At 41.9% G+C, this 25871-nt stretch overlaps 1 pseudogene; it reads left to right on the forward strand.

The window, feature by feature from the left end:
* On the forward strand, window positions 1–25871 carry LOC135538540 (NLR family CARD domain-containing protein 3-like; annotated as a pseudogene).

The following is a 25871-nucleotide window of genomic DNA, read 5'->3' on the forward strand; positions in this document are numbered from 1 at the left end:
GAGCAAACGAAAGTGATGATCATTTCAGACTCTGCTTCTGTTGAGACAGAGATAAAAGGTAAGACGATGATTGTAATGTGTATTCATATAGTTGATGGTATTGTTATGTGTATTCATATAGTTGATGATATTGTTATGTGTATTCATATAAATCAAATCAAATTTTATTTGTCACATACACATGGTTAGCAGATGTTAATGTGTAGCGAAATGCTTGTGCTTCCAGTTCCGACAACATTTACATTTACATTTAAGTCATTTAGCAGACGCTCTTATCCAGAGCGACTTACAAATTGGTGAATTCACCTTCTGACATCCAGTGGAACAGCCACTTTACAATAGTGCATCTAAGTCATGGGGGGGGGGGGGGGTGAGAAGGATTACTTATCCTATCCTAGGTATTCCTTGAAGAGGTGGGGTTTCAGGTGTCTCCCGGAAGGTGGTGATTGACTCCGCTGTCCTGGCGTCGTGAGGGAGTTTGTTCCACCATTGGGGGCCAGAGCAGCGAACAGTTTTGACTGGGCTGAGCGGGAACTGTACTTCCTCAGTGGTAGGGAGGCGAGCAGGCCAGAGGTGGATGAACGCAGTGCCCTTGTTTGGGTGTAGGGCCTGATCAGAGCCTGGAGGTACTGCGGTGCCGTTCCCCTCACAGCTCCGTAGGCAAGCACCATGGTCTTGTAGCGGATGCGAGCTTCAACTGGAAGCCAGTGGAGAGAGAGTGGAAGCCAGTGGAGAGGGGTGACGTGAGAGAACTTGGGAAGGTTGAACACCAGACGGGCTGCGGCGTTCTGGATGAGTTGTAGGGGTTTAATGGCACAGGCAGGGAGCCCAGCCAACAGCGAGTTGCAGTAATCCAGACGGGAGATGACAAGTGCCTGGATTAGGACCTGCGCCGCTTCCTGTGTGAGGCAGGGTCGTACTCTGCGGATGTTGTAGAGCATGAACCTACAGGAACGGGCCACCGCCATGATGTTGGTTGAGAACGACAGGGTGTTGTCCAGGATCACGCCAAGGTTCTTAGCGCTCTGGGAGGAGGACACAATGGAGTTGTCAACCGTGATGGCGAGATCATGGAACGGGCAGTCCTTCCCGGGAGGAAGAGCAGCTCCGTCTTGCCGAGGTTCAGCTTGAGGTGGTGATCCGTCATCCACACTGATATGTCTGCCAGACATGCAGAGATGCGATTCGCCACCTGGTCATCAGAAGGGGGAAAGGAGAAGATTAATTGTGTGTCGTCTGCATAGCAATGATAGGAGAGACCATGTGAGGTTATGACAGAGCCAAGTGACTTGGTGTATAGCGAGAATAGGAGAGGGCCTAGAACAGAGCCCTGGGGGACACCAGTGGTGAGAGCGCGTGGCGAGGAGACAGATTCTCGCCACGCCACCTGGTAGGAGCGACCTGTCAGGTAGGACGCAATCCAAGCGTGGGCCGCGCCGGAGATGCCCAACTCGGAGAGGGTGGAGAGGAGGATCTGATGGTTCACAGTATCGAAGGCAGCCGATAGGTCTAGAAGGATGAGAGCAGAGGAGAGAGAGTTAGCTTTAGCAGTGCGGAGCGCCTCCGTGATGCAGTAATAACCAACAAGTCATCTAACTAACAATTCCAAAACTAATTTATTATACACAGTATAAGGGGATAAAGCATATGTACATAAAGATATGAATGAGTGATGGTGCAGAGCAGCATAGGCAAGATACAGTAGATGGTATCGAGTACAGTATATACATATGAGATGAGTATGTAAACAAAGTGGCATAGTTAAAGTGGCTAGTGATACATGTATTACATAAAGGTGCGGTAGATGATAGAGTACAGTATATACTTATACATATGAGATGAATAATGTAGGGTATGTAAACATTATATTAGGTAGCATTGTTTAAAGTGGCTAGTGATATACAGTGCCTTGCAAAGTATTCGGCCCCCTTGAACTTTGCGACCTTTTGCCACATTTCAGGCTTCAAACATAAATATATAAAACTGTATTTTTTTGTGAAGAATCAACAACAAGTGGGACACAATCATGAAGTGGAACGACATTTATTGGATATTTCAAACTTTTTTAATAAATCAAAAACTGAAAAATTGGGCGTGCAAAATTATTCAGCCCCTTTACTTTCAGTGCAGCAAACTCTCCAGAAGTTCAGTGAGGATCTCTGAATGATCCAATGTTGACCTAAATGACTAATGATGATAAATACAATCCACCTGTGTGTAATCAAGTCTCCGTATAAATGCACCTGCACTGTGATAGTCTCAGAGGTCCGTTAAAAGCGCAGAGAGCATCACGAAGAACAAGGAACACACCAGGCAGGTCCGAGATACTGTTGTGAAGAAGTTTAAAGCCGGATTTGGATACAAAAAGATTTCCCAAGCTTTAAACATCCCAAGGAGCACTGTGCAAGCGATAATATTGAAACGGAAGGAGTATCAGACCATTGCAAATCTACCAAGACCTGGCCGTCCCTCTAAACTTTCAGCTCATACAAGGAGAAGACTGATCAGAGATGCAGCCAAGAGGCCCATGATCACTCTGGATGATCTGCAGAGATCTACAGCTGAGGTGCTCTGGTCAGATGAAACCAAAAAAAAAAAAAAAATTGAACTTTTTGGCAACAATGCAAAACGTTATGTTTGGCGTAAAAGCAACACAGCTCATCACCCTGAACACCCTATCCCCACTGTCAAACATGGTGGTGGCAGCATCATGGTTTGGGCCTGCTTTTCGTCAGCAGGGACAGGGAAGATGGTTAAAATTGATGGGAAGATGGATGGAGCCAAATACAGGACCATTCTGTAAGAAAACCTGATGGAGTCTGCAAAAGACCTGAGACTGGGACGGAGATTTGTCTTCCAACAAGACAATGATCCAAAACATAAAGCAAAATCTACAATGGAATGGTTCAAAAATAAACATATCCAGGTGTTAGAATGGCCAAGTCAAAGTCCAGACCTGAATCCAATCGAGAATCTGTGGAAAGAACTGAAAACTGCTGTTCACAAATGCTCTCCATCCAACCTCACTGAGCTCGAGCTGTTTTGCAAGGAGGAATGGGAAAAACTTCAGTCTCTCGATGTGCAAAACTGATAGAGACATACCCCAAGCGACTTACAGCTGTAATCGCAGCAAAAAGGTGGCGCTACGTATTAACTTAAGGGGGCTGAATAATTTTGCACACCCAATTTTTCAGTTTTTGATTTGGTAAAAAGTTTGAAATATCCAATAAATGTCGTTCCACTTCATGATTGTGTCCCACTTGTTGTTGGTTCTTCACAAAAAAATATAGTTTTATATATTTATGTTTGAAGCCTGAAATGTGGCAAAAGGTCGCAAAGTTCAAGGGGGCCGAATACTTTTGCAAGGCACTGTATTTTACATCCTTTCCCATCAATTCCCATTATTGAAGTGGCTGGAGTTGAGTCAGTGTGTTGGCAGCAGCCACTCAATGTTAGTGGTTGCTGTTTAACAGTCTGATGGCCTTGAGATAGAAGCTGTTTTTCAGTCTCTCGGTCCCAGCTTTGATGCACCTGTACTGACCTCGCCTTCTGGATGATAGCGGGGTGAACAGGCAGTGGCTCGGGTGGGTGTTGTCCTTGATGATCTTTGTGACCTTCCTGTAACATCGGGTGGTATAGGTGTCCTGGAGGGTAGGTAGTTTGCCCCCGGTGATACGTTGTGCAGACCTAACTACCGTCTGGAGAACCTTGCGGTTGTGGGCGGAGCAGTTGCCGTACCAGGCGGTGATACAGCCCGCCAGTATGCTCTCGATAGTGCATCTGTAGAAGTTTGTGAGTGCTTTTGGTGAAAAGCCGAATTTCTTCAGCCTCCTGAGGTTGAAGAGGCGCTGCTGCGCCTTCTTCACGATGCTGTATGTGTGAGTGGACCAATTCAGTTTGACTGTGATGTGTATGCCGAGGAACTTAAAACTTACTACCCTCTCCACTTCTGTTCCATCGATGTGGATAGGGGGGTGTTCCCTCTGCTGTTTCCTGAAGTCCACAATCATCTCCTTAGTTTTGTTGACGTTGAGTGTGAGGTTATTGTCCTGACACCACACTCCGAGAGCCCTCACCTCCTCCCTGTAGGCCATCTCATCGTCATTGTTGGTAATCAAGCCTACCACTGTTGTGTCGTCCGCAAACTTGATGATTGAGTTGGAGGCGTGCGTTGCCGCGCAGTCGTGGGTGAACAGGGAGTACAGGAGAGGGCTCAGAACGCACCCTTGTGGGGCCCCAGTGTTGAGGATCAGCGGGGTGGAGATGTTGTTGCCTACCCTCACCACCTGGGGGTGGCCCGTCAGGAAGTCCAGTACCCAGTTGCACAGGGCGGGATCGAGACCCAGGGTCTCGAGCTTGATGACGAGCTTGGAGGGTACTATGGTGTTAAATGCCGAGCTGTAGTCGATGAACAGCATTCTCACATAGGTATTCCTCTTGTCCAGATGGTTTAGGGCAGTGTGCAGTGTGGTTGAGAATGCGTCGTCTGTAGACCTATTTGGGCGGTAAGCAAATTGGAGTGGGTCTAGGGTGTCAGGTAGGGTGGAGGTGATATGGTCCTTGACTAGTCTCTCAAAGCACTTCATGATGACGGAAGTGAGTGCTACGGGGCGGTAGTCATTTAGCTCAGTTACCTTAGCTTTCTTGGGAACAAGAACAATGGTGGCCCTATTGAAGCATGTGGGAACAGCAGACAGGTATAGGGATTGATTGAATATGTCCGTAAACACACCAGCCAGCTGGTCTGCGCATGCTCTGAGGGCGCGGCTGGGGATGCCGTCTGGGCCTGCAGCCTTGCGAGGGTTAACACGTTTAAATGTTTTACTCACCTCGGCTGCAGTGAAGGAGAGACCGCATGTTTCCATTGCAGGCCGTGTCAGTGGCACTGTATTGTCCTCAAAGCGGGCAAAAAAGTTATTTAGTCTGCCTGGGAGCAAGACATCCTGGTCCGTGACTGAGCTGGATTTATTCTTATAGTCCGTGATTGACTGTAGACCCTGCCACATACCTCTTGTGTCTGAGCCGTTGAATTGAGATTGTACTTTGTCTCTATACTGACGCTTAGCTGATTTGATAGCCTTACGGAGGGAATAGCTGCACTGTTTGTATTCAGTCATATTACCAGTCACCTTGCCCTGATTGAAAGCAGTGGTTCGCGCTTTCAGTTTCACGCGAATGCTGCCATCAATCCACGGTTTCTGGTTTGGGAATGTTTTAATCGTTGCTATGGGAACGACATCTTCAACGCACGTTCTAATGAACTCGCACACCGAATCAGCGTATTCGTCAATGTTGTTGCCTGACGCAATACGAAACATGTCCCAGTCCACGTGATGCAAGCAGTCTTGGAGTGTGGAATCAGCTTGGTTGGACCAGCGTTGGACAGACCTCAGCGTGGGAGCTTCTTGTTTCAGTTTCTGTCTGTAGGCAGGGATCAGCAAAATGGAGTCGTGGTCAGCTTTTCCGAAAGGGGGGCGGGGCAGGGCCTTATATGCGACACGGAAGCTAGAATAACAGTGATCCAAGGTTTTGCCAGCCCTGGTGGCGCAATCGATATGCTGATACATTTTCGGGAGTCTTGTTTTCAGATTAGCCTTGTTAAAATCCCCAGCTACAATGAATGCAGCCTCAGGATGTATGGATTCCAGTTTGCAAAGAGTCAAATAAAGTTCGTTCAGAGCCATCGATGTGTCTGCCTGGGGGGGGAATATATACAGCTGTGATTATAATCGAAGAGAATTCTCTTGGTAGATAATGCGGTCTGCATTTGACTGTGAGGAATTCTAAATCAGGTGAACAGAAGGTTTTGAGTTCCTGTATGTTTCTGTGATCACACCACGTCTCGTTAGCCAAAAGGCATACGCCCCCGCCCCTATTCTTACCAGAAAGGTGTTTGTTTCTGTCGGCGCGATGCGTGGAGAAACCCGCTGGCTGCACCGCTACCGAGAGTGTCTCTCCAGTGAGCCATGTTTCCGTGAAGCAAAGAACGTTAGTCTCTGATGTCCCTCTGGAATGCTACCCTTGCTCGGATTTCATCAACCTTGTTGTCAAGAGACTGGACATTGGCGAGAAGAATGCTAGGGAGTGGTGCACGATGTGCCCGTCTCTGGAGTCTGACCAGAAGACCGCCTCGTTTCCCTCTTTTACGGAGTCGTTTTTTTTGGGTCGCCGGGTGGGATCCATTCCGTTGTCCTGGGTGAAAGGCAGAACACAGGATCTGCTTCGCGAAAGTCATATTCTTGGTCGTACTGATGGTGAGTTGACGCTGATCTTATATTCAGTAGTTCTTCTCGACTGTATGTAATGAAACCTAAGATGACCTGGGGTACTAATGTAAGAAATAACACGTAAAAAAAAAAAAAAACTGCATAGTTTCCTAGGAACGCGAAGCGAGGCGGCCATCTCTGTCGGCGCCGGAAGTACAAGATGTAGTTGATGATGTTATGTATATTCATATTGTTGATGGTATTGTATTTTTGTTGGACAGTGTTATAATAGGCCTATTCTTAAAATGTATTTGATGTAAATTAGATGGGGGGAGGGATTGGTTCCGTGCCCATCTGTGTTCCCCAGGGTGATCTCTTACAGTATCATAGGCCTATCTTCTTGTCTTCTCAAAACAGGCTTAAAACACAACAAACAACAATGTTCTCTTTCTAATCTACTGTTAACTCTTCACTCAGGAAGGTATTTTGTGTGAAAGAGAAACAAATAAATATTGTGGAAAGACTAACAGCAACTTACACTTCCTCAAAACAAGTTGTGTGTATTCATTAGTGTCCACCGTAGCAAAACGTTTGGCAACGGAAACCATTTGTGTCACGTTGTACAGAGTTTAGAGCAAACCGTTGATACAACATTGCAAAACTATTGGCTGTGGTGTAAACTAGTGAATACAACCCAGGTAGTAACCTATAACTCTGTTGTTGATGCCTGGTTAATGCTGAAACCTGAACATAGCTTGAGAGGTATGCTATTATGCAAGCTAGTGTGTTTGCCTTTCACTCCACCAACCCGGGTTCACTTGCTACATTGATGTCAGAAGTGGTATGGCGGCTGTGAGGCCATCAGAATGACTGGACATGTGAGGGGCCAGAGTAGTCGAATCATGGGGATGTGCCTTCTTGTTCAGAGGGGGCAGTGTGAGCCATGTTACAACTCTCACCAAGTGGGCGGCTGCACCAGTGACCGTCAAAAGTTACGTGATTTCCTCATATGAAAGTGAAAGTAAGTGTTTAGCCTACTTAGTTACAAAATGGCTGTTAAAACTGTGGCGCACATTTCTCTTCAACATTAAAAGTCAGATAAATATGTTGTTTTGAAGGAAAGATGGGCATACTGGTAGTTCTGGACTACATGTACAAACTATTATAAAGTGATAACGTTCGGTTGCCGTCAGACATTCAATAGACAGAGTAGGTTTGAGATTTGATCCTATATCATGCTGACCAACCTGGGCCCGGTGTCCTGATAGAGATACATTTTTTTAAAGATGCATCTTTGCTACAACGGCCAAAGATATAACATGTTTCCCAAAACACCATGCAGAGAGAACATTTAGAAAGTGGGTCGTTGAGGCTTGTTTCCCTAAACACCATGCAGAGAGAACATTTAGAAAGTGGGTCGTTGAGGCTTGTTTCCCAAAACACCATGCAGACAGAACATTTAGAAAGTGAGTCTTTGAGGCTTGTGTCGATACTGATAGGAGGTAAGAAAGCCAACGCTGCTCTCTAATCATTTGTCAATGATAAATGCTCACTAACAGGGATGTAAACAAATATGTGCATATAATGTGAGACAAATAATATTTTTAGCGTATGGAACATTTCTGGGATCTTTCATTTTGCTCATGAAACATGGGACCAACACTTTACATGTTGAGTTTATATTTTTGTTCAGTGTCGATATTTCACCTTCATAGTAGGTGGACAGATAGCTCAAGGCGTAGGGCCACATGGCAGAGGAAGCTCTCCTGAAATCATAGCACACTTGTATTCAATCTTGAGACCGTATATTTAGAATTGTTTTCCTTTTTCTCAAACAGTGATTGTAATTGAATGGCTCTTGTAGTTATTGGCAATTATCAAATTATGGATCTTAATTCTTCTTATGGCTGGAACGGGATCGATATGACAACAGCCAGTGAAAGTGCAGGGCGCCAAATTCAAACAACAGAAATCTCATAATTAAAATTCCTCAAACATACAAGTATTTTACACCATTTTAAAGATAAACTTGTTGTTAATCCTACCACAGTGTCCGATTTCAAAAAGGCTTTACGACGAAAGCACACCAAATCATTATGTTAGGTCAGTACCTAGTCACAGAAAAACACAGCCATTTTTCCAGCCAAAGAGAGGAGTCACAAAAGCAGAAATAGAGATAAAATGAATCACTAACCTTTGATGATCTTCATCAGATGACACTCATAGGACTTCATGTTACACAATACATGTATGTTTTGTTCGATAAAGTTTAAAGTCTCAGTTTACATTGGCACGTTATGTTCAGTAGTTCCAAAACATCCAGTGATTTTGCAGAGAGCCACATCAATTTACAGAAATACTCCTAATAAATATTGATAAAAGATACAAGTGTTATGCATGGAATTATAGATCCACTTCTCCTTAATGCAACCGCTGTGTCAGATTTAAAAAAAATGTTACGGAAAAAGCACAACCTGCTATAATCTGAGTACAGCGCTCAGAGACCAAAACAAGCCAAACTGATACCCGCCATGTTGTGGAGTCGACAGATGTCAGAAATAGCATTAGAAATATTCACTTACCTTTGATGATCTACATCAGAATGCACTCCCAGGAATCCCGGTTCCACCGTAAATGTTTGTTAATTTCAATAAAGTCCATAATTTATGTCCAAATACCTCCTTGTTGTTCGTGCCTTGAGTTCACAAATCCAAATCGCGCGATCCAAATCCATGACGCGCGATCACTAGGTCCAGACGAAAAGTCAAAAAGTTCCATTACAGTCCGTAGAAAGATGTCAAACGATGTATAGAATCAATCTTTAGGATGTTTTTAACATAAATCTTCAATAATGTTCCAACCGGAGAATTTCTTTGTCTTTAGAAATCAAGAGGAATGCACCTACCCCTCACGGGAGCGTGCTTGACCAGCTCATTGCCAGACCCCTGACTCAATCAGCTCTTATTCTCTCCCCCATTCACAGTAGAAGCCTCAAACAAGGTTCCAAAGACTGTTGACATCTAGTGGAAGCCTTAGGAAGTGCAATATGACCCCATAGACACACATATTCGATAGGCAATGACTTGAAAATTTCCCACTTCCTGGTTGGATTTTTTTCTCAGGTTTTTGCCTGCCATAATAGTTCTGTTATACTCACAGACATCATTCAAACAGTTTTATAAACTTCAGAGTGTATTAATAATATGCATATCTTAGCTTCTGGGCCTGAGCAGCAGGCAGTTTACCCTGGGCACCTTATTCATCCTAGCTACTCAATACTGCCACCCAGCCATAAAAAGTTAATTGTTTTGTTAATATTTAAAATAATATTTAAAAGTGATTTTAATTTAAACATGAGGAAAAGTTGACAAGCAGTTACGACATGTTTGGGGCGGCAGGGTAGCCTAGTGGTTAGAGCGTTGGACTAGTAACCGAAAGGTTGCAAGTTCAAATCCCCGAGCTGACAAGGTACTAATCTGTCGTTCTGCCCCTGAAAAGGCAGTTAACCAACTGTTCCTAGGCCGTCATTGAAAATAAGAATTTGTTCGTAACTGACTTGCCTAGTAAAATGAAGGTAAAAAAAAAATGATATACAAAGCTTTGATCCCTCAGTCTGTGGATCCCACTGTTGCTTCCAAAACATCAGCCTGCGCCGGACACTACTTACAGTCTTATTCTAGATTTATTCTCCATTTCCTCTGCTGGACACTACTTACGGTCTTATTCTAGATATTATTCTCCATTTCCTCTACTGGACACTACTTACAGTCTTATTCTAGATATTATTCTCCATTTCCTCTGCTGGACACTACTTACAGTCTTATTCTAGATATTATTCTCCATTTCCTCTGCCGGACACTACTTACAGTCTTAGTCTAGATATTATTCTCCATTTCCTCTGCCGGACACTACTTACGGTCTTATTCTAGATATTATTCTCCATTTCCTCTGCTGGACACTACTTACAGTCTTAGTCTAGATATTATTCTCCATTTCCTCTGCTGGACACTACTTACAGTCTTATTCTAGATATTATTCTCCATTTCTTCTGTTGGACACTACTTACAGTCTTATTCTAGATATTATTCTCCATTTCCTCTGCTGGACACTACTTACAGTCTTAGTCTAGATATTATTCTCCATTTCCTCTGCTGGACACTACTGGACACACCCAGGAGTGTCTTTGAGAAACCTTCCTAAAACCCCACCTGTTTCTTCTAGGTTGTTGTTGGTGTCTCTTTGATTTATTTATTTTTGGGGAATGTAGCAATATTCATATGATCGCATTAAATCACCTGACTGTTTGGATGTTTCTGTTAGTAAATATTTTTGGAATTTTATGAAGGAAAGAGAACAATTTACAATCAAGAATTTCTTGTCACTGTGTTAACCTCAACCAACATTCTCTGTTTAGGGGTCAGATCTCTAAAATGAGTCTCTCTGGGGAGAGAGAGGAAGGGGGCCCTGCCTCTGAAATGAGTCTCTCTGGGGAGAGAGAGGAGGGGGGCCCTGCCTCTGAAATGGGTCTCTCAGGGGAGAGAGAGAAGGGGGGCCCTGCCTCTGAAATAGGTCTCTCTGGGGAGAGAGAGGAGGGCGGCCCTGCTGAAATGGGTCTCTCTGGGGAACATGACACCAAAGCTAAGAGGTGAGATAAACATTTTCTTTAAGAATTTATGAAGGCTTTATTTCCAAAATGATATATAGCATAAAAAATTAATATATATATTAATAACCAAAAACATTTGTTTTCATCAGAAATGATTGTTTATGGGTGGGGAGCTTCAATATTACCTTTCTCAGTGTGTATAAAACATTTTCATCAGGGCAAATTCATTCTGACATTTTAAAATGGACATTACGAACATTAGAAGACTTTTTAAACATTGAATAAATTACAAGAGTGAATTTCCTGCCGTGCAGGAAAATTCCTGCAATTACAGGATGATCAAATTAAGATACACCAACCGTACACTAACTCTCCTGGTCTGGTTTCCGATAGCGATGGAATTTAGGCTTACGAGAAGTGCTTCAAAGAAGCATCTTCCCTACAACGGCCGAAGACATAACATGCAGTTTCCTAAAACACCACACAGAGAGAACTGTTGCTAAGTGCATCTTAGAGCTTGTGTCGATACTGATAGGATGGAAAGAAAGGGAGCACTGCTCTCAGATCAGTTTCTCCATTCAGATCTTACCTTAACATTTATAATTATTTCACAATACTGACAACGGATCTGCTCCGAGAGAGATATTGCCACCCCTGACTGCAAATATTGAGGGGGCTGATTCTATTGCTTACCAAATAAAAATGATAGGATCGAAAGAAAGGGAGCGCTGCTCTCAGATCAGTTTCTCCATTCAAATCTTTCCTTAACATGTATAATTAGATGATTTTTTTTCATCTTAGTGATACTATTTTTGGACAACCCCAAAGTGGAATAGTTTACCTATTTACCTAGTTGGCTTGTTGTTGGGAAAAATTTGTCCCCAGACACATTCAAGTTGCGAGAACCATAAGACGGAAGAATGTATTCTGACAGGCAGACTGGAAGCACATCATTTGAACAGTGCTCTAAGTGTATCAAATAGCTGCATTTTGATTTACGGTTATCAGTGAAAAGCATCTAAAAAAAGGCCTATCGCAATATTTCAGAATCGTCCACAATCACTGGTAAACACAAAGAGAGGAGACATAGACATAACTCACCTGTCTTTAGGTCATCAAAATCCTCAACTCGCAATAGGCTATTGAGTGAACAGTAATATCTTATTGGCACTATATAGCAGAGAGCATCAACCCCAGTGAGTGCTGTCTTTATAATCACTATATAGCAGAGAACATCAGCCCCAGTGAGTGCTGTCTTCATAATCACTATATAGCAGAGAACATCAGCCCCAGTGAGTGCTGTCTTCATAATCACTATATAGCAGAGAGCATCAGCCCCAGTGAGTGCTGTCTTTATAATCACTATATAGCAGAGTGCATCAACCCCAGTGAGTGCTGTCTTTATAATCACTATATAGCAGAGAACATCAGCCCCAGTGAGTGCTGTCTTTATAATCACTATATAGCAGAGAACATCAGCCCCAGTGAGTGCTGTCTTTATAATCACTATATAGCAGAGAACATCAGCCCCAGTGAGTGCTGTCTTTATAATCACTATATAGCAGAGAGCATCAGCCCCAGTGAGTGCTGTCTTTATAATCACTATATAGCAGAGAGCATCAACCCCAGTGAGTGCTGTCTTTATAATCACTATATATATATTATTAACTGATTACTTTCCAATCTACTATTAATCATATATATATTAGTAGATGGTATAGTAATAAGTTAGTAATATAACTGACTGTATGTATGTATGTATGTATGTATGTATGTATGTATGTATGTATGTATATATATATATATATATATATAGTTAATAGTAGATTGGATAGTAATAAGTTAGTAATTTAACTGACTATATATATATAGTTAATAGTAGATTGGAAAGTAATAAGTTAGTAATATAACTGACTATATATATAGTTAATAGTAGATTGGATAGTAATAAATTAATAATATAGATGACTATATATAGTTAATAGCAGATTAGAAAGTAATAAATTAGTAATATAACTGACTATATATAGTTAATAGTAGATTGGATAGTAATAAGTTAGTAATTTAACTGACTATATATATAGTTAATAGCGTATTACTATCCTATTTAATATCCACTTTAGGAATGGGAGGCTATTTTACATTAGTCTGCAAATGCATTGATAGATACATGCAATACTTTATTATAAGGGCAAATCTTTTTTTGTTTATTTTTTGGGGATGTTGCTTCCTCTATCTTCACACTCAAGTTTGGCCAAGACCAAAATCAAGACCAAAATCAAGCTTTGTAGTATCTGTTTTATCTTGGGACAAAGTGTCCTGGTTCAACTGCCTTCTGTTGCAGAGGAAATAGAGTGTCAAACTACCAAATTCCAGTTCAAACCAAGGAAACAGCAGTAAGTGGAGTCACTGACATTTCACTTTGTTCCACCATGTTTTACTGTAGTTACTGTGGTTTCCCTTGGTATTCTATCAGACTCTGAGTTCAGGCCATACCACCATGTTTTACTGCAGTTCCTGTGGTTGTCCTTGTTATTCTATCAGACTCCGATATCAGGCCATGCCACCATGACAACCACCCTCACACACTCCATGAGACAGCCAGTGATTCAGTTCACCAGAATAAACATGGCACAACGGTTGAACTCGAAACGCAAATACCCAGATAATGGTAAAAAAGAGGGCAAACAAAATATATAAATACGAGCTAAAATAAAGAAAATGACAGAATTGATAGTAATACAAAGTCAAATATCTTTTAGAAATATTCTCTTTGTTGAAATAACCTCATGGCCCAAAAATTGTTGAGGGTTAGGTCTACTACAATACAACATTCAAAACAGGAAAACAAAACTACATAACACCATAAAGGGCTCCTGAGTTGAGCAGCGGTCTAAAGCACTGCATCTCAATGCAAGAGGCATCACTACAGTCCCTGGTTCAAATCCAAGCTGTATCACATTCGGCTGTGATTGGAAGTCCCATAGGGCAGCGCACAATTGGCCCAGCGTTATCCGGGTTTGGCAGGGGTAGGCAGGCATTGTAAATAAGAATTTGTTCTTAACTGTCTGGCCTAGTTAAATCAAGGTTTCAATTCAATTAAATACAGTTGAATGTGGTTGGAACCCTCAACACGAAAGTTGGATCAACACATTTAGATTTCAAGATACTGCACTTTGCTTTTGAATTACCCATACAGCTGTTTAAGGTCAAACAAAGGCAGAGTGCAGTATCCATTTTTTAGGGGTCATAGGTCAGGTCATTGGTCGTGGTTGATATGCATGGAGAGCAAAAAAAACAAAAAAATCATTTTTCTCAGATTCACTGTTAGTGTAGCTGCTCTTTGCCTTTGTAGGACAGTAGTTCAGGTGGCTCTTTGCCTTAATCTGCCTCCTGTCCCTCTTATCGCCATGGGTACACATTCCTGAAAACAATGACACCATACTTTGCTTAAACCTGTTCTGCCAGTTCATTTCCTTAAAGAACATTCCACTGTGGTTACCAAAAAGATGAAAAGATAGTTCACACAGTCATCATTTAGGGTTACTGTCAAACAGATATGTCACATTTCTGGTTCGTCCATAATGTGGTTCCTGCTTGAAGCAGGCCTTGTTTACAGCAATCCTTTCCTCTAACTATAAATCACATGATTTCATGACAAACATTTTCTGCAGTGAAAGGGTAATGCAAGTCAACGTGTCTTTGGATGAACGTCAACAAGATTTATATCCAGCATTGTTCAAATTCAAGCTGACCATACCGGTTCACACCTTATAAGAAGACAATGTTCAACTGTAGTCCATGAAGAGGTATAAGGATTATGTGCACAGCTATTCTGGCGTACAATTGCTAACTGCCGCTACACATTTGGTCAAAGATGGGTTCAGACCAAAATCAGGCTTTGTAGTTGTTATATCTAGTGATAAAGTATCCTCGTTCAATTGTCTTCCGTTTCAGAGAAAATGGAGTGTCAAATGTGAAGTAACTTCACAAACCCAGTAAAAACTACCTGCTGCCCCACATGGGGGGATATATTGTTACATATAGGTGATGGAGGAGAGGGGATATATCTGTTACATATAGGTGATGGAGGAGAGGGGGGATATATCTGTTACATATAGGTGATGGAGGAGAAGGAGAGGGGATATATCTGTTACATATAGGTGATGGAGGAGAGGGGGGATATATCTGTTACATATAGGTGATGGAGGAGAGGGGATATATCTGTTACATATAGGTGATGGAGGAGAAGGAGAGGGGATATATCTGTTACACATAGGTGATGGAGGAGAGGGGGGATATCTGTTACATATAGGTGATGGAGGAGGGGATACATCTGTTACATATAGGTGATGGAGGAGAGGGGGGATATATCTGTTACATATAGGTGATGGAGGAGAGGGGGGATATATCTGTTACATATAGGTGATGGAGGAGAGGGGGGATATATTGGTACATATAGGTGATGGGGGAGAGGGGGGATATATCTGTTACATATAGGTGATGGAGGAGAGGGGGGATATATCTGTTACATATAGGTGATGGAGGAGAAGGAGAGGGGATATATCTGTTACATATAGGTGATGGAGGAGAGAGGGGATATATTGTTACATATAGGTGATGGAGGAGAGGGGGGATACATTGTTACATATAGGTGATGGAGGAGAAGGAGAGGGAATATATTGTTACATATAGGTGATGGAGGAGAAGGAGAGGGGATATATTGTTACATATAGGTGATGGAGGAGAGGGGGAATATATTGTTACATAGAGAATAGTGCATTTGGAAAGTATTCAGACCCCTTGCCTTTTTCAAAGTTTTTTATTCTAAAATTGATAATATATATATTTTTTTGTCCTTATCAATTTACACACAATACCCAATAATGACAAAGCAAGAACAGAACATTTAGATACGTATTCAGACCCTTTACTCAGTACTTTATTGAATCACCTTTCGCAGTGATAACAGCCAAGAATCTTCTTGGGTATGATGCTACAAGTTTGGCACACCTGTATTATGCAGAGTTTCTCGCATTCTTCTCTGTAGAGCCTCTCATGCTCTGTCAGGTTGGATGGGGATCGTCGCTGCACAGCTATTTTCATGTCTCTCCAGAGATGTTCGATTGGGTTCAAGTCTGTGCTCTGGCTGGGCCACTCAAGGACATTCAGAGACTTGTCCCGAAGCCACTCCTGTGTTGTCTTGGCCGTGTGCTTAGGGTCGTTGTCCTGTTGGAAGGTGAACCTTCGCCCCCAGTCTGAGGTCCTGAGCTCTCTGGAGAAGGTTTTGATGGCAATAATAAATAGATATGCCGATAGTGGACAACCTTGTTTTACTCCTCTAGAGAGTTTAAAACTTTCTGAGATGGAGCCATTATTTACTATTTTACACCAAGGGTTACTATACATAACTTTTTATAAGAGATTCCCCAAAATTGAAATATTCTAGGCATTTATATATAAACTCCAGTCGTACTTTATCAAAAGCCTTTTCAAAATCAGCTATGAAAACCAGGCCTGGTGTCCCAGATATTTCATAGTGTTCGATTGCTTCCAGTACTTGTCTTATATTATCTTCAATGTATCGTCCATGTAAAAACCTGTCTGATTAGGATGAATAATATCTGACAATACTTTTTAAATTCTATGCGCCAAGAATTTTGCTAGGATTTTTGCATCACAACACTGAAGTGTAAGAGGTCTCCAACTGTTTTAATGGACTGGATGTTTATATATACCACTTGGGTCCTGTTTCAGTAATAATGATATCAGACCTTCTTGTTGCGTGTCTGATAATCTACATTTATATAGGAGTGGTTAAAACATGCTAATAATGGTCCTTTGAGTATATCAGAAAATGTTTTGTATACTTCCACTGGTATGCCATCCAGCCCTGGAGTTTTCCCATCCTCAAAGGCCCCAATTGCATTAAGCAGTTCCTCCTCTGTAATTTGGCCTTCACATGAGTCTTTCTGTACAGATGTTAATTTTACAATATTATTAGGGGAAAAATCATATAATTAGTTTCAGTTAGTGGAGATGGAGGAGTCTGAAATGAAAACATATTCTTAAAGTACTTTACTTCCTCTTTCAAAATATCATTTGGTGAATCACGCGTAACTCCATTTGTAACAAGTTTTAATACATTTGTTTTGGTAGCATTTCTATATTGAAAATTGAAAAGAATTTGGTGCATTTCTCCCCATATTCTATCCAGTTTGCTTTATTTTTATAATCAATTACACAATTGATCTTTCTTGAATAGGTTCCTCCATTTCTTTTTGTTTTTCCTCTAACTTATGTTGTGCCTATATAGTACAGTTTCACTGCTATCTAACTGTTCGTCCTTCAATCGCCATTAAAATCAATAAATGACAAACTGGGTATACTTGAATTAGTTAGTAAGGTTATAAAAGAGTTGAAGGCAAGCCTCGAGATGAGTGATGAAAAAGCTGCGACATTGGAGAAGGAAACAAACAAGCTGAATGGGACAGTCAATAGATTTCCATACCCAACTATAACATTTTCCATCAAGATAGAACTGCCAAAGGGGGAGGAGTTGCAGTCTACTGCAGAGATAGCCTGCAAAGTAATGTCATACTTTCCAGGTCCATACCCAAACAGTTCGAACTACTAATTTAAAAAATGACTCTCTCCAGAAATAAGTCTCTCACTGTTGCCGCCTGCTATCGGATATGCTTAACACCCCGGCAGTCCTACAATCTAAGCTAGATGCCCTCAATCTCACGCAAATCATCAAGGAACCCACCAGGTACAACCCTACATCTGTAAACAAGGGCACCCTCATAGACGTTATCCTGACCAACTGGCCCTCCAAATACACCTCCGCTGTCTTCAACCAGGATCTCAGCGATCACTGCCTCATTGCCTGTATCCGCTATGGGTCCGCAGTCAAACGACCACCCCTCATCACTGTCAAACGCTCCCTAAAACACTTCTGTGAGCAGGCCTTTCTAATCGACCTGGCCCGGGTATCCTGGAAGGATATTGACCTCATCCGTCAGTTGAGGATGCCTGGTCATTCTTTAAAAGTAACTTCCTCATCATCTTAGATAAGCATGCTCCATTCAAAATATGCAGAGCTACGGATAGATATAGCCCTTGGTTCACTCCAGACCTGACTGCCCTCGACCAGCACAAAAACATCCTGTGTCGGACTGCAATAGCATCGAATAGTCCCCGCGATATGCAACTGTTCAGGGAAGTCAGGAACCAATACACGGAGTCAGTCAGGAAAGCAAAGGCCAGCTTCTTCAAGCAGAAATTTGCATCCTGTAGCTCTAACTCCAAAAGGTTCTGGGACACTGTAAAGTCCATGGAGAACAAGAGCACCTCCTCCCAGCTGCCCACTGCACTGAAGCTCGGTAACACGGTCACCACCGATAAATCCATGAAAATCGAAAACTTCAACAAGCATTTCTCAACGGCTGGCCATGCCTTCCTCCTGGCTACTCCAACCTCGGCCAACAGTCGTCGTCCCCCCCCCCCCCGCAGCTACTTGCCCAAGCCTCCCCAGCTTCTTCTTTACCCAAATCCAGATAGCAGATGTTCTGAAAGAGCTGCAAAACCTGGCCCCTACAAATCAGCTGGGCTTGACAATCTGGACCCTCTATTTCTGAAACTATCTGCCTCCATAATCGCAACCCCTATTACCAGCCTGTTAAACCTCTCTTTCATATCGTCTGAGATCCCCAAGGATTGGAAAGCTGCCGCAGTCATCCCCCTCTTCAAAGGGGGAGACACCCTGGACCCAAACTGTTACAGACCTATATCCATCCTACCCTGCCTATCTAAGGTCTTCGAAAGACAAGTCAACAAACAGATCACTGACCATCTCGAATCCCACCGTACCTTCTCCGCTGTGCAATCTGGTTTCCGAGCCGGTCATGGGTGCACCTCAGCCACGTCAAGGTACTAAACAATATCATAACCGCCATCGATAAAAGACAGTACTGTGCAGCCGTCTTCATCGACCTGGCCAAGGCTTTTGACTCTGTCAATCAGCATATTCTTATCGGCAGACTCAGTAGCCTCGGTTTTTCTAATGACTGCCTTGCCTGGCTCACCAACTACTTTGCAGACAGAGTTCAGTGTGTCAAATCGTAGGGCATGTTGTCCGGTCCTCTGGCAGTCTCTATGGGGGTGACACAGGGTTCAATTCTCGGGCCGACTCTTTTCTCTGTATATATCAATGATGTTGCTCTTGCTGCGGGCGATTCCCTGATCCACCTCTACACAGCCGACAGCATTCTGTATACTTCTGGCCCTTCCTTGGAAACTGTGTTATTAAACCTCCAAACGAGCTTCAATGCCATACAACACTTGTTCCGTGGCCTCCAACTGCTCTTAAACGCTAGTAAAACAAAATGCATGCTTTTCAACCGTTCGCTGCCTGCACCCACACGCCGACTAGCATCACCACCCTGGATGGTTCCGACCTAGAATATGTGGACATCTATAAGTACCTAGGTTTCTGGCTAGACTGTAAACTCTTCTTCCAGACTCATCAAACATCTCCAATCTAAAATCAAGTCTAGAGTCGGCTTTCTATTCCACAATAAAGCCTCCTTCACTCACACCGCCAAACTTACCCTAGTAAAACTGACTATCCTACCGATCCTCGACTTTGGCGATGTCATCTACAAAATAGCTTCCAATACTCTACTCAGCAAACTGGATGCAGTTTATCACAGTGCCATCCGTTTTGTTACTAAAGCACCTTATACCACCCACCACTGCGACCTGTATGCTCTAGTCAGCTGGCCCTCGCTACATATTCGTCGCCAGACCCACTGGCTCCAGGTCATCTACAAGTCCATGCTGGGTAAAGTTCCGCCTTATCTCAGTTCACTGGTAACGATGGCAAAACCCACCCATAGCAGGCGCTCCAGCAAGTGTATCTCACTGATCATCCCTAAAGCCAACACCTCATTTGGCCGCCTTTCCTTCCAGTTCTCTGCTGCCTATGACTGGAACGAACTGCAAAAATCGCTGAAGTTGAAGACTTTTATCTCCCTCACCAACTTCAAACATCTTCTATCTGAGCAGCTAACCGATCACTGCAGCTGTACATAGTCCATCGGTAAATAGCCCACCCAATTTACCTACCTCATCCCCATACTGTTTTCATTTATTTACTTTTCTGCTCTTTTGCACACCAGTATCTCTACCTGCACATGACCATCTGATCATTTATCACTCCAGTGTTAATCTGCAAAATCGTAATTATTCACCTACCTCCTCATGCCTTTTGCACACAATGTATATAGACTCTTTTTTCTACTGTGTTATTGACTTGTTTATTGTTTACTCTACGTGCAACTCTGTGTTGTTGTCTGTTCACACTGCTATGCTTTATCTTGGCCAGGTCACAGTTGTAAATGAGAACTTGTTCTCAACTAGCCTACCTGGTTAAATAAAGGTGAAAAAAATAAAAAATAAAAAAATAAATAAGATTGAAACCGATGTGAATGAATTTAAAAAGGAGAACACCGTTCTGAGCGAAGCCTTACTGGACATACAAACTAGATCCATGAGAGAGAATCTGGTACTTACAGGTATCCAGGAGAAAGGAGAAGTTCCTGAATCTGTAGTCAGAGAGTTCCTCGTTACAGCGCTTCAGATCCCACGCGAAGCTATGGACATAATCCAACCTGAACGTGTACAACGCTTCGGACAGAGAGGCCAGAGGTATGACGGCCCAATCGCTGCCAAATTAGCTTCATTTAAAGATTAAAATAATGGTTAAAAACCTGGGTAATATTGTCATGAATGATCAGTTTCCGAAGGAAATTGCAGAACTGCGTAAAGAAAATAGATTAAAAGGGAAACGAGTAGCTCTCGTCTATGTATTGATAACCAGTTGTTCAGAGACACAACACAAAGCACACTACTCCATGGCTATTTTAAAAATGACAAAGTTCTCATAGATGAGCAAAATAATGAAACACAATTCTAGCCCAGTTATGGATTGTAACAATACAAAAAAAAACTGCTTTTGTATATCTTCACATATAACTAATTGGAACACACAAGCACTAATTCAACATGGTGAAGATAAAAACTCAGTAAGCAGAAGGGACAGTATATATGTATGGTGTGGTGTGTGTTTATTTTTATTTGATTTGTTTTGTTGGTCAGTTGAGTGAGTGAGTAATGAAATGGTTGCATATCCCAGAACCAATGTTGTCAGGACCCGGTTATGAACCTGGGTCTCCGGAGTGAGAAACAGTCACTTAACCAACTGAGCCACGAATAGTCAGCAGAACCCAGAAGATGAGGCAGACACAGCAGTACTTAAGACGGTGTATTTAATAAAGTAAAAAGGAGAAGTCCTTAGATACAAAAATGGCAAATCCAAAAGGTGGTAGGAATAGCACAAAAAAGCCTCAAGAGATACTCAAAAACAAAAACAGAATTCCACAAGAGCATCCACCGGAATCGACAAGAATACACAGAACACTAGGGCTGGGTGCTAACATACAAACACAGAGCCCAGAACTGAGGGAAACTAAGGGTTTAAATACAATCAGGGGAAACGAGGCACAGGTGCAAATAATAATGGGGAACAAGGGAAAAAACATCAGGTCAAAAAGCACAATGGGGGCATCTAGTGACCAAAACCCGGAACAACCCTGGCCAAATCCTGACACAATGTATTGCTGTGGGCCGCGGTATGAGAGGGTTGTCAATGTTGTTCAGATGATGGATATACTTTTAGAATGAATTATACGTCTTATTTATTTATAAGTCCTATCATGGTGGAACAGTTTTAAAATAAATTATACATTTGATTTATTTATTGTCCTATAATGGTGGAACAGTTTTAAAATAAATTATACATTTGATTTATTTATTGTCCTATAATGGTGGAACAGTTTTAAAATAAATTATACATTTGATTTATTTATTGTCCTATCGTGGGGAATGACATTTTTAAAATAAATCATATCTAATTGTTTATTTATGATCCTAATTTAATGGTACGGTCCACAACCCTATACCCTAGACACCCACCTGAATGACCCAGAAACTAAGGAGAAGTCCCGAACTGAAATGTCAAATGTAAATGTTTTACATAAAAATCTGATATTACTGTATTGATATTTTTTTAAATATTAATGTTAATGTCAGATATGTATCATTTGTTTTTTATTCAAAAATGTATTTACTATTTTACATTTGAAACCATTAAAACCTTGCAGTACTAGTTATTTCTCTGAGAGTGAAGCAGATATTTAGCACTTAGCAAAAAAACGTTATTATTTGTCACTCTGAAATGAAAGCATCAAGTCATAATTTTTAAGCAAATGCATGTCTGTCATTGAACAACCTCATGCCACGGTTAGACAGTGAAAAAACATACCAATATCCTTCATAATTTCATTAAACAATAGAAGCTAATTTAACAACATTTCTGAAAATGGATATATAACATTTTGGAATTAATCTATTCTTATGTTTCCCAATCTGTACCCAGAATAGATGAAATACTTAATGTTTGTCTCTGTTGTGTTGAAGCCCAATAAAGCAGGAGAGACCAGCCTCCCCCACACCCAGCTGTGTGTCCATGAAGAGTGACCAGTCTATGGAACATCCTATAGAGTTTAGAGAGGGAGACTTGTCTACTGAACAAAGGTAAGAAGAACTCATGGGTCCTGGTCAGGGAGTTAAACAACACTGTCTCTAGTCATTTCTCCTCTCCCATTTTACCATTTCTGTTTGTTGTTTTCATAATCCATAGGCTAATCGATTTTTCCATTTTCATACATTCCCTCCCTGTGTGTGTGTGTGTGTGCAATCCTTGGATGTTTTTTCCACAGAAACCAACAGGAGAGATCAGAGTCAGACATTCTCAGTGGTCAGTCTTCCCAGAGTCATCAAACAGACCTGGCCCCTATATTCAGTGTATGTGGTCCTGTTATGTACATTTGTTTTTGTTTACCTCCAGTAAAGTTGATCTGTCAATTATTCATTTGTGTTTTATTGAGAAAGCATTTATATTGCTTAACTTATTTACTTTACTTAATTTCAGTTGCTTGAAGAAAATATTATCACATTTGTGAAGAACGAGCTGAAGATGTTCAAGAGGATTCTGAGTCCAGAACTCCCACGAGGCTTTGAGAGTCAGAAGCAGGATGAGGAAGTGGTGGACGCTGAAGATGAGAAGCAGGAGAGCAGTGCCAGAGAGGGGGCTCTGAAGATCACACTGCACGTCCTGAGGAAAATGAACCAGAAGGAGCTTGCTGACACACTGGAAAAACGTAAGAGCTGTCTGCCTCATGTTGATTGCTGTTTTATAACAAACATTAAAAGCTGAAGCTAAATTACAGGGAGAGCTAGAGTTTAAAAAAACAAAAAAATGATTCCTTGTTTAACCAGGCAAGTTGACTGAACACATTCTCATTTACAGCAACAACCTGGGGAATAGTTACGGAGGTGAGCCAATCAGGTGATCATGATGGTATGAGGGACAGATTAGGAATTTGAGAACATGAATAAAACCAATAATAATATAATCAATATAAATATACCAGTGTGTCATGAAAACACATTTATACAGGCAGTTATCAATATTATTACGTACAACTTTCTAACGTAGTCCTACAATACTGTATTAAAACAGATGCATGAAAACAGACTAAATATTAATATCCTCTGTGTTATTTCTTCATTCAGATGAGCTTGCTGTGATTTGCCAACGTGAACTCAAATCTAATCTAAAGAAGAAGTTTCAATGTGTATTTGAGGGGATCGCTAAACAAGGAAACCCAACACTTCTCAATAAGATCTACACAGAGCTCTACATCACAGAGGGTGGAACAGGAGAGGTCAATAAGGAACATGAGCTGAGACAGATTGAGACAACAACCAGGAAACAAGCAAGACCAGAGACTGCAATCAAATGTAACGACATCTTCAAACCCTTAACTGGACAAGACAAACCTATCAGAACTGTGCTGACAAAGGGAGTCGCTGGCATTGGAAAAACAGTCTCTGTGCAGAAGTTCATTCTGGACTGGGCTGAAGGAAAAGCAAATCAGGATGTCCAATTTGTATTTTCATTCCCTTTTCGGGAGCTGAATTTGATGAAAGGGGAAAACACACTTTGATTGAACTTCTCAACCACTTCTCAATGGAAACCAAAGAATCAAGAATCTCCAACTATGACAAGTACAAAGTTCTGTTCATCTTTGATGGTCTGGATGAGTGCCGACTGCCCCTAGACTTCCAGAAGAACAAGATCTGTTGTGAAGTCACCAAGTCAACCTCAGTGGATGTTCTGCTGACAAATCTCATCAAGGGAAACCTGCTTCCCTCTGCTCTCCTCTGGATAACTACCCGACCTGCAGCAGCCAATAAGATCCCTTCAGAGTGTGTTGACCAGGTGACAGAAGTACGAGGGTTCAATGACCCACAAAAGGAGGAGTACTTCAGGAAGAGATTCAGTGATGAGGACCTGGCCAGCAGAATCATCTCACACATAAAGACATCAAGGAGCCTCCACATCATGTGCCACATTCCAGTTTTCTGTTGGATTTCTGCAACAGTCCTTGAAGACATGCTGAAACATAAGAGAGAAGAGATGCCCAAGACTCTGACTGAGATGTACACACACCTTGTGGTGTTTCACACCAATCAGAAGAATGAAAAGTATCTTGGGAAAGAAGAGACAGGTCCCGACTGGAATAAAGAGAGCATTCTGTCACTGGGAAAACTGGCTTTTCAACAGCTTCTGAATCACAATCTGATTTTCTATGAAGAAGACCTGAATGAGGCTGGCATTGATGTCAATGAAGCCTCATTGTACTCAGGATTGTGCACACAGCTCTTGAAAGAGGAATGTGGGCTGTACCAGGACAAGGTGTACTGCTTCGTGCATCTGAGCATTCAGGAGTTTCTGGCTGCTGTATATGTGTTCCTTTCATTCAGCAACAACAATGAAAATCTAATGGCCGAACCTCAAACATCCAGCAATGATTGTCTACTGAAGCCAGAAGTTACTGTCTACAAGAGCGCTGTGGATAAAGCCTTACAAAGTGAGACGGGAAACCTGGACCTTTTCCTCCGCTTCCTTCTGGGCCTCTCACTGGAGTCCAATCAGAAGCACCTACGAGGTCTACTGACAAAGACAGGAAGCAGCTCACAGAGTCATGAAGAAACAGTCAAGTACATCAAGGAGAAGATCAGTGAGAATCCCTCTCCAGAGAGGTGCATCAATCTGTTCCACTGTCTGAATGAACTGAATGACCATTCTCTAGTGGAGGAGATCCAAAGATACCTGAGCTCAGGAAGTCTCTCAGGAGCCAAACTTTTACCTTCACAGTTGTCAGATCTGATCCTAGTATTGCTGACTTCAGAAAAGGTGATTGATGTGTTTGACCTGAAGAAATACACCAGATCAGAGGAAGGTCTTCTAAGGCTGCTGCCAGTGGTCAAAGCCTCCAGAGCTGCTCTGTGAGTACATAACATGACATTTAAGTACTGATCATCATAAAGAAGTATTCAGTTTAGAGAAAAAATGAATTATTGAAAAACATTAAATCAATGCATTGATGTTCGCATTAGTATAACAATATGCCCATACAATTCTAGGACACAGAATATTAATCTATATGTTGTTTGAGAGAATAAACCAAATGCATCTGCCATTGTCCTTCTACACTACTGGTGTTAAATTAACAGTGTGTTCGTGAAATCATGATGATCTCTTTATTAGGCTGTCAGGCTGTGGTGTCACAGAGAAATGCTGTGATTCTCTGGTCTCTGCTCTGAGTTCAAACCCCTCACACCTGAGAGAGCTGGATCTGAGTAACAATGACCTGAAGGATTCAGGAGTGAAGCTGCTCTCTGCTGGACTGGGGAATCCCCACTGTAAACTGGAGACTCTGAGGTCAGTATTACTGTAGTTGGTAAAACAAGTAATAGCTGTTCACCAGATCCACATGTGTTTACCAGGCACACATAGTCCTCACCATATGTGTTTCGACAGTGAAGAATACCGTATTAAATCTGGTGCTCCAGCATTTTGGATATGT

This window comes from Oncorhynchus masou, unplaced genomic scaffold, assembly GCF_036934945.1.
Source record: "Oncorhynchus masou masou isolate Uvic2021 unplaced genomic scaffold, UVic_Omas_1.1 unplaced_scaffold_980, whole genome shotgun sequence".
Taxonomy (NCBI): Eukaryota; Metazoa; Chordata; class Actinopteri; order Salmoniformes; family Salmonidae; genus Oncorhynchus; species Oncorhynchus masou.